Here is a 9927-nt window from a genome sequence, read left to right on the forward strand (position 1 = left end):
CCAAACCAAACATCCACAGAGGGGAGAGAGGGGGAAACCAAAGAGACAAGATCAGCCAGAAAAAATAAGAACAAAAACAATGAGAAAAGCCAAGAATTGGGGGTGGGGGGTGGGGGGAGGGAATACGGGCATAATCCTTCAGAGAAAAGTGGAGGAGGAGCTTCCCTGGTGGCGCAGGGGTTAAGCATCCGCCTGCCAATGCAGGGAACATGGGTTCGAGCCCTAGTCTGGGAAGATCCCACATGCCACAGAGCAACTAAGCCTGTGCGCCACAACTACTGAGCCTGCACCCTAGAGACTGCTAGCCACAACTACTGAGCTCACGTGTCACAACTACTGAAGGCCGCTCACTTAGAGCCCATGCTCCCCAACAAGAGAAGCCACCGCAATGAGAAACCCATGCACCACAATGAAGAAGAGTAGCCTCCGCTCTCCACAACTAGCGAAAGCCCACGCACAGCAACAAAGACCCAACACAGCCAAAAATGAATAAATAAAGAATAAAATAAATCTTTAAACAGAAAGAAAGAAAAGTAGAGGAAACGATAGGGACAGATTTAGTATTGGGGGCAAATACTCCGTCTCAATCGTCACACCACTCTGAAAAGTGAGTATTGCTCATCTCCATTTTGCAGAGGTAGAAATAGAGGCTTAAAAGCTAAATAAGTTATTTGTCTAAAGCTGTACTGATAGAAAATGTTGGAGCAGAATTTTAACACAGTCCTGCTAATTTCAAAACTTACACCCTCTTGTAGGCTGTCCTAGGTTTGAAAATATGCAAAACATGACTTCTAAATTTGGTTGACTGCATTCATTAATACTAATAACCATATGCTCAGTTATTCCTTAATTTGAGATCATTTCTTGAAATGGATCCTGAATGCTTTTATTCCATCAAAAATGTTATCCTTCTCACCTCACCCAGACTCCTACTCTTGACCTAGGAATCTATCCCACATGGATAAACCATCTAACTACATCCAAGCAGTTAAGGTAAAAGGAGAAAACACTACCCCACTACCCCACCTGCTCAGGTGACTCTAAAGCTATCAAAAAATATTCACCTGCAAGCTGCTGCATAACACAGGGAGATCAATTCCATGATTGGTGATGACCTAGAGGGGTGGGATAGGGATGGTGGGAGGGAGGCTCAAGAGGGAGGGGATATAGGGATATATGTATAAATACAGCTGATTCACTCTGTTGTACACCAGAAACTGGCACAACAGTGTAAAGCAATTATATTCCAATAAAGATCTGGAAAAAAAAAAAAAAAGCATTCCTCTGGGACCAATCTGAGAAGACCTAAAATTACAGTGGGAAAGAATCAGGAGCAGCAGGTGACTGAAACATCCTTGAAACTGATGATGAAAGAGTGGGAACAATGGATGTGCAGAGGCCTGGTGTGTGTTGGGGGCCTGAATGGTATATATCTTATATCCCCATTAGAATATAAGCTTCTAGGAAGCAGGAACTACATGCTGTACCTTTATTTTGTCCATAACAGCACAGTGTCTTGCAATTCACAGGCACTCAAAGATTAGTCAAATAACTGAATGAATTCTGGGTGCTACAGCCTTGTGAACTGGGGCAGTAACAAGACACATTTCCCCTTTTGAAAAGTAAAGTTACTTTTAAATATCATCTTTAATTCTAGAAGAAAGGAAATCAGGACAATAGCATGACTAAGTTTTGGAACTAAGCCAGCTCCTCTCTCAGGAAGGAGAGTGATGAAGGTCTGGGGCACTCAGAAGATACCAGAAAGAAGTGCTAACCTGACAGCAGTCACAGGATTGGTTTCCCTCTATCCCATAGGTCTCTTTCCTACTAATTTTTTGGTAGCTTCCCACCCCTCCGAGTTCTTATACTCTGTATTCAGTAACTTAAGGCACATAAACAGGATGCAATGTCTGTGTAGACAAAGTCTGGTCTTCCAGTGGGAATTCTTGAGCCCGCGTAAGTTTGGATCTTTCCACAAAGAACCCCTTCTCCAACATGACTTTACAGGCCCCTCAGATTTACTGGCTGAGCTCTGAATACAGTGTTGATTTTCCTGGTTCATAAAGCCAGGCAGAGTTCCTGCTGCCAGACAGGTGTATTTGTTTTTGAATGATAAGGACATTCACTTGCTCTCAGTTTAGGCTAATAATAAACACTTTAGACATCCTTCAAAGTCTGAAGAGGAAAGAATAAAAAACCCTCAGGCAACAACGTCTGTTAATGGACTCCATTTCCTTAGAGAATATATGGCCTTGTACTAGAGCAGGGTGCTTGCTGGCTAACTTTTCGGCCAAGCAAACCTTCTGAATACTGCTTTTGAAAGCCATCTTCCATCAATAGAGCCCTGAGGGTCATTTTACCTGATTAAAAAGGAAAAGGATCAGGAGAAATAGAATGACAAAAAATAATATATTGGCCCAAAAGGGATACCAGAGGGAGTCAGTGCCCACGAGGAAGCCTCTTTCACCCCTCTAGCCTTGCAGCCTATAAACACATTGCCTTTGAGAGGGGAGGTTTTCTAAATTAATTGATTGATTAATTAATTAATTTGGGGCTGCTTTGGGTCTTCATTGCTTTGCACGGGCTTTCTCTAGTTGTGGCAGCAGGAGCTACTCTTCGTTGCAGTGTGCGAGCTTCTCATTGCAGTGGCTTCTCTTGCTGTGGAGCAGGCGCTCTAGGTGCACGGGCTTCAGTAGTTGCGGCTCACCGGCTCCAGAGCACAGGCTCAGAAGCTGTGGCGCACGGGCTTAGTTGCTCCACAGCATGTGGCATCTTCCCAGACCAGGGAGTGAACCCACGTCCCCTGCATTAGCAGGCAGATTCTTAACCACTGTACCACCAGGGAAGTCCCTAGAGAGGAGGTTTGATGAGACAAACAGTAGCAAAAGCAGACACAGCAGGCTAACCAGAGAAAAATAAGAGTGTGGCAAAGGAAAATTCAGGAAGGAAGAAAACAGAATAATTTTGCAGCCTAAACACCAAATCTTTCTGTCGCAAGGTGATTTAGAAAGGGATGCATGTCCAAATTTACAGTACTGGGTCTCTCTGCCTTGATTATCAAGGGGTGGGGGGTAACTTCCAGGATCAAGTTGTCCAGAAACATGAGGAGGGGTAGAAAAAACTGTCAGCATCATGGGCACTGACTCTGTAATCCAGCCCTACCTCAGGCTGACCGAGCCACTAATCTCACTTTTCACCCTTGATTCTCATCCTATCCCATTGTTGCTGTTTTTTCCCCACCAGCAATCACCTGAGAGGAGCTGGCTTTGGCTGGAATCTGGGCACCACAAATTGGCTCCCTTACAGCTCTTGATGGGCTCATGGTTCTTCTCATGGAGGAGATAGGAACAGCTCTGCCCCCGGAAACGGTCACGGGGCACAGAGCTTCCATCATCTCTGGGGCTATCTGGGACTGGCCATCAGCACTAGCCAGCAGTGAGGATTGGGCTTCTTTGCCAACAATACTTCAGGAACTTTGACACCAACTGCAGAGAAAAAGAAGGCAGTTCCTTCCTCCGGGTAAACATGAAAGAGTGCCTGGGACCAACTGATCTTGCTTCGTTTCACTCTTTTCATGCAACTTCATCTTGAGGACGAAGTCTCCACAAATCAAACTAACCTTTCTCTTTCTCCAACTTTTCTACAATGTTTAATCCCCAAAATAAACCTTCTCTGGAATATTTTACTTACACCTTTATTTCTTTCCCTCCAATACATTTGCACTTGAATATTAAGATTTGTTATTCTCTTTTGAAAATGCAAAGTTACTCCTAAATTTCCACTTTTAATTCTAGGTGGCACATACATGAGTATCTATTTTAAGAATTTTTCTCTAACTTAAAAATTTTTTATAACTTAAAAAGGGTAATAGAAGAACTTGAACATGTTTCACATCCTGGCTTTCTTCTCTTCCTTAAAGTTAGGATACAGTTAGAAAAAATACTACTTAGAAAATTAATGTTTTCTGAGCCATGTCTTTCTCTGATGTGAGTTTTGTGTACAGAGAGCACGACATGTTTTGCAGGTGATTACTAGGGTAGCATCAGCTTTAAGAATGAAGCTATCCAGACACTCTGTGTTCTGTGCATTCTTGCTTCATGGATTCCTCTTGTTTCACTTTCTTTACCATATTTCTTGTTCATTACAGCATTATTTACAACAGCCAAGATACGGAAACAACCCGTGTCCATCGACAGATGAATGGATAAAGAAGATGTGGCATATCTATGCAATGGAATCCCACTCAGTCATAAAGAATAATGCAATCTTGCCATTTGCAAAAAGATAGATAGATCTCAAGGGTATTACGCGAAGTGAAATAAGTAGACGGAGAAAGACAACTACCACATGATTTCACTTATGTGTGGAATCTAAAAAACAAATGAACAAACAAAACAAAACTCACAGATACAAAGAACAGATTGGTGGTCAGCAGAGGGGTGGGGGTGAGGGTTTCGGCGGGTGGACAAAATGGATGGAGGGGATCAAGAGGTACAGACATCCAGTCACAAAATAAATGTCATGGGCGGGAATTCCCTGGCTGCCCAGTGGTTAGGACTCCACGCTTTCACTACCAGGGGTGCAGGGTTCAATCCCTGGTCGGGGAACTAAGATCCTGCAAGCCCCCCATTGCAGCCAAAATTAATTAATTAATTTATTAATAATTTTTCAAAAGAAAATAAATGTCATAGGGATGTAAGATAATGCATAGCATGGTGACTATAGTCAATAATACTGTACTGCAAATTTCGAAGGTGCTAAGTAAGTAGACCTTAAAAGTTCTCATCACAAGAAAAAATATTTGGTAACTTTGATGTTGACAGATGTTAACTAGACTTATCGTGGTGATCATTTCACAATGTATACAAATGTGTAATCATTATGTTGTACACCTGAAGCTAATATAATGTTGTAAGTCAATTATACTTAAATAAATAAAATTTTCTTTTTTCAGTCTTTTTACCACAGATATGTGCTGCAATTACACATCCAGACAGAAATGTCTCCTTAAGAAATGTATGCTCAAGTATTTAGGGGTAAAGAGTCTGCAACCTACTTAAATACTTTAGATATACATAGACAGATAGATAGACAGACAGACAGATAGATGTGTGTATATATGTATACACATGTATATACACACATATACACATATAAATATGCATGTGAGGTAAGAGGTAAATAACTTACTGAAACTTAATGGAAGCTATGTGGACATTAGTTATTCCTTCTCTTTTTCTGTATGCTGAGGTTTTTCATGATTAAAAACTTAAAAAGATGAATGGAAGGAAAGAAAGACGGAAGGAAGGAAGGAAGGAAGGAAGGAAGGAAGGAAGGAAGGAAGGAAGGAAAGAAGGAAGGAAAGAGAGAAGGAAGGAGAAGGGGGAAGGGAGGGAGGGAATGAGGGAGGAATTAATTCTTCCTGAAGACCCTGAAAAATGTGGGGCTTAGCTGGTTTTCTCATTCTGAGAACTCTGAGGGTCAACAATAGCTCATAACACTACAGTTTAACCACTCATGTGCAATTACTGTGGTTTACAATCACTCTGTGATCATCTACCTCCCACTCCCCTGGACTTCTCCATGAATTTTCACAGAGAACCTGCTCTCTGAGAGTCCTCTACAGTGCTGCGGTAAGGCTCTCTACTGCCCATTATTCTATGGCTCCGACTTGTAGGTGAGACCTGCCCTAGCATGGTCTTGCCACACCTGCTCTTTTGTGTGGTTCCAGCGTATCTTCTCATTGTTGACCACCTGTCTTGAGCTAGTTGAGGTGGCTATTGCTAACTGGATGACCCAGTCAACATACGTGAAAATCTGCTGGGTGAGTCTTCTGGATAAGCTCTTGCTTCCCTCATAAAGTGAGCCTTTTTACCATTTTGCCATTAATCTTTTGCCCTTTGCCCTTTAGCTCCTTATTCCTTCTTCCTGTCTGGAAAGCAGACATGAGTTCTGGAACCATGGCAGCTGTCTGGAGATCCTAAGGTGAACATAGTAAGGATGAGAGTGGAGTGGGAAGAAGGAAAAAGTCTAGGTAGACCTAGACTGGCTCATCTAGCATTGGAGAACCACCTTACCAGGCTTAGAATCTCTGTTGAGAAAAACAATTAACACCCTATATAATTGAAACCTTGGAGAAGGGTTTTCTATAATTTGCAGCTGAAAACACACCTAACTGACTTGCTTGATTTTGCCACCTCATAGAAGATTTGGTCCTGGCACATAGCCTCCCACCACCCAATAATGATGCCCCAGTCAGAAGTTGGGCCGTCCACCAGTTGCCAAGGGAGCGAGTCTTTCATGTATCACATTTCCCACACTCCACCGAGGGACTGGTCTTAGGCTCTGTGCTCGACTATTTCTCTTGTTTCTTCAAATTTTAATTCTGAAAGAGCAACATGATTTTTTTCAGACTATTTAGCTAGGTCCAATTCTTTCAGACTAGGCAACCTTGATACTTTTACTCCTAGAGAATTACCTAAATCTTAAGCCAAAGAAATGGAATATAGTCTATGAGTGCTGGTAAGAGCAGTCATGAAATTTTTCAAGAAATACATCTTTCTGTGGCCTGTAGAAATGTCTGGAGACTCTAAGAAGAAATCTGGTCTTCCTATTGGGTAGAGAGACAGGGAGAAAAGACATGTTTTGGTTTTGTAAACTTCCAAAGTGTAAGTAAATAAGGTTGGGCTAGTAATTAAAGATAAAAATTCCTCACCTTAGCACTGCTAACAGACCAAGACAGAATGATTTCCCTAACCCTCACCCCTCAGGCCTTGGCTTTGGACTGGGCCCCAAAATGCTTTCTGTTTTGGAAACCCCAAGCCATGCAAAATTCAGTAGGTCTGGGTTTGAACATATGAATAAAAAAAGCCAAGTTTCTGCCTGACCTTGGCTAACCTTAAATCAATTGTTCTTCCAGTGCTGGTCTGCCCAACAGAGAAGCTTGTGGTTTCATCTTGGTTTTACCACAAAACTTTGTGATGAAACACTAAAAACCCACTGAGATTTGCACTTCCATTCCTGTTTGGTTTCAAACTCTTTTTGCAAAACCTGATGACTTCCATAGCATATAACTATGTAACTCTGTAATTTCTCTTATGTTCTGCATAGGCTCAGGACCAAATTTTTGCATAGCAACATTTTATGAGACTCCAATGATGAAAAATCAGGGAATAGAAATAAAATCCATTCAGTGTAAAATCAAGAATATTCTATGAATATAGCACAAATCTATATGACAGCACTGTTAGATCAACTATAACAGCAACTCAAACAATTTGAAAGTCTCGGTTAAAAAAACTGCCAGAAGTTGCATACCATGGGGTAGAGGGGCTGGAGGAAGGAAACCTTAAAACTGACAAATGTTGCCCCAGACTAGAAGTGCAAGAAACATAGAACTGGCATAGCACCCTGAGAGATCCAAGGGACAAATAATAAGTGGGGATTTTCCCCAGTGAAGAGTAGCTCCATGTTTTCCAACCCACAAATCTAGGTCAGATCAGGACACACATATAAAAATAAGCCAACAATCTGAACGTACAATCATTAGCAAGGACAGAATACCTCAGTCACATGATCTGATGGTACCATTGCAGGTGTAAGAAGTAACATCTCCATTCTGTATTCTTGCTTGGCATTGATGTAGTTACAGACAGGAGTGCCAAATGTCGTGTGATCTCATACAATATAGATTCTTTTTTATTGAGGTATAATTGACATATAACATTATCCTAGCTTTGGTTATACAACATAATGATTCTATATTTGTTTACATTGTGTAATGATCACTACAAAAAGTCTAGTTAACATCCGTAGTATACATTCTTGTCAACTAGAAATCTTTGGAGAAATCTCATCAACCACCCATCATTTCCCCATAAAATACTAAATTGCAACACCGTTGTGTTATCAGGGTCCTGAAATGGACACAATCAAAAATAAAAACAGAAAGCTCTATCTGCCTTGAGCCCTTTCCAAATCTGAATCTTATTTTGAAGGTTTAGAAATTTAGCCACAAAAACCCATTAACCAACTTTGGAACAAAGAAAGAGAATTTTTGCTTTAGTCCAACAGACTCTTTTTGTGAATTATGCATGATGTTTTCCAGTGATAGGAAAAGGACCCAGGGCAGGAGAAATACATGCCACCAGTTTCTGTAAAATCCTGAAAGCAGAAAACTGGTCTCATCTCATGATCCTGAGATGTCCAAGGATACTGGAGACAATCCTTGGATCAGTGATAACCTGGGGACCAACTCCCAGAACTTTAACATTTCTACAAAAGTGATCTTTAAAAATGACCCGAGGAAAAAGCTACAATGATTGTCCCTTTCCTAGGGGCCCCTTCCTATCACCTCTTCCAGTAGCTAGCACACAAATAATGCTATGCAATTTTCATGTCCTTCCAAAAGGCCAATCTGGTAGAAACATCATGAAGCTCTTAATAGAATGAAAACATGTATTTACTTCCCCTCAAGAGTCATTTCTACCTTCTTGCTCTCAATGGAAATTACAAGTTGTCCCAAAGCGCCTGTGAGGCCCCGTCCACAGAATTGCCCCATAAGTCACGGGTGAAGTTATCTTCACAGAGCCCATTAGAGTAAAGCAATGCAAAGGGATGCTCCTCCACTAAACCCCAAACAGGGCCTATGGCTCCAAAGCCAAAATTCTAGGATGAGATTACATATTTGGCATTGAAGCCAACACACGGTCACAGCCAAGGAGTTCCTAATTTCCTACCTTGCTGCAAGATATAGGTACAGCCTCCTTAAGGTAAAAGCCACCCACCAACTGCCTATGTCACTAACATATAAAACTCATGAGCTCATAATATAAACAGAGAACTATTTACTATATTCTTGGCACTGGCAAGCTTATAAACAATAGCTCAGTGGAATATTTTTGAATTGAGTTTGTTTCCTGAGTACGTTTTTCTTACAAATCTGCACACTTACCCAAAGATCACATTACTCATTAGACACTGCAGCTATCCTTGTGACCTAAAATCAAAGGGGTGTTACTTGGGCACTTTCCCATAAATAATTGCAAATAACTCCCCTATTGGTGGACTGAAGTACAGGAAAATGTTTGTCCACAACATCCAGCAGGTGGCACTCACATCCAAGGCTACCCAGAGCTTTCTTGTTGGCCAGGGAAAGCTTTGTTCACCCATAAAAAATGTGTTCTTACAGCTCAGTAAATAGTAGACAGATGCCTTCTTAGTAAAAGACCATGAATCTCACTCCTAGTGTCTTCTTAAATGAAGTTTTGACCTTGGACATAAGCAGCCAGTCGATTTATGTAATTTTTTAATAAAGTAACCCAGGAATAGAGAAATTCCATACTGAAAATACAGCTTTGTAGATGTTATGGGCTGAGTGTTTGTTTCTCCCAATATTCATATGTTGAAATCTAATCCCGCAATGTGATAATATTTGGTGATGGGGCCTTTAGTGGGTTATTAGATCATGAGAGTGGAGCTCTCATGAATTGGGTTAGGGCCCTTATAAAAAGAAGCCAGGGGACTTCCCTGGTGGCACAGTGGTTAAGAATCCGCCTGCCAACGCAGGGGACACGGGTTCGAGCCCTGGTCTGGGAAGATCCCACATGCTGCGGAGCAACTAAACACATGCACCACAACTACTGACGCCCATGTGCCTAGAGCCCATGCTCCACAACAAGAGAAGCCACCACAATAAGAAGCCTGTGCGCCATAAGGAAGAGAAGGCCCCGCTTTCCACAACTAGAGAAAGTCCACTCGCAGCAACAAAGACCCAGCTCAGCCAATAAACAAATAAATAAATTTATTAAAAAGAAGAAGCCAGAAAGCTAGCTCTGCTCTTTGTGCCATGTGAGGACACAGCAAGACAGCCCTCTTAAACCAGGAAGGAGCACTCACCAAGAATTCAATCATATTGGCACCCTGTTC

Source organism: Hippopotamus amphibius, chromosome 4, assembly GCF_030028045.1.
Source record: "Hippopotamus amphibius kiboko isolate mHipAmp2 chromosome 4, mHipAmp2.hap2, whole genome shotgun sequence".
Taxonomy (NCBI): domain Eukaryota; kingdom Metazoa; phylum Chordata; class Mammalia; order Artiodactyla; family Hippopotamidae; genus Hippopotamus; species Hippopotamus amphibius.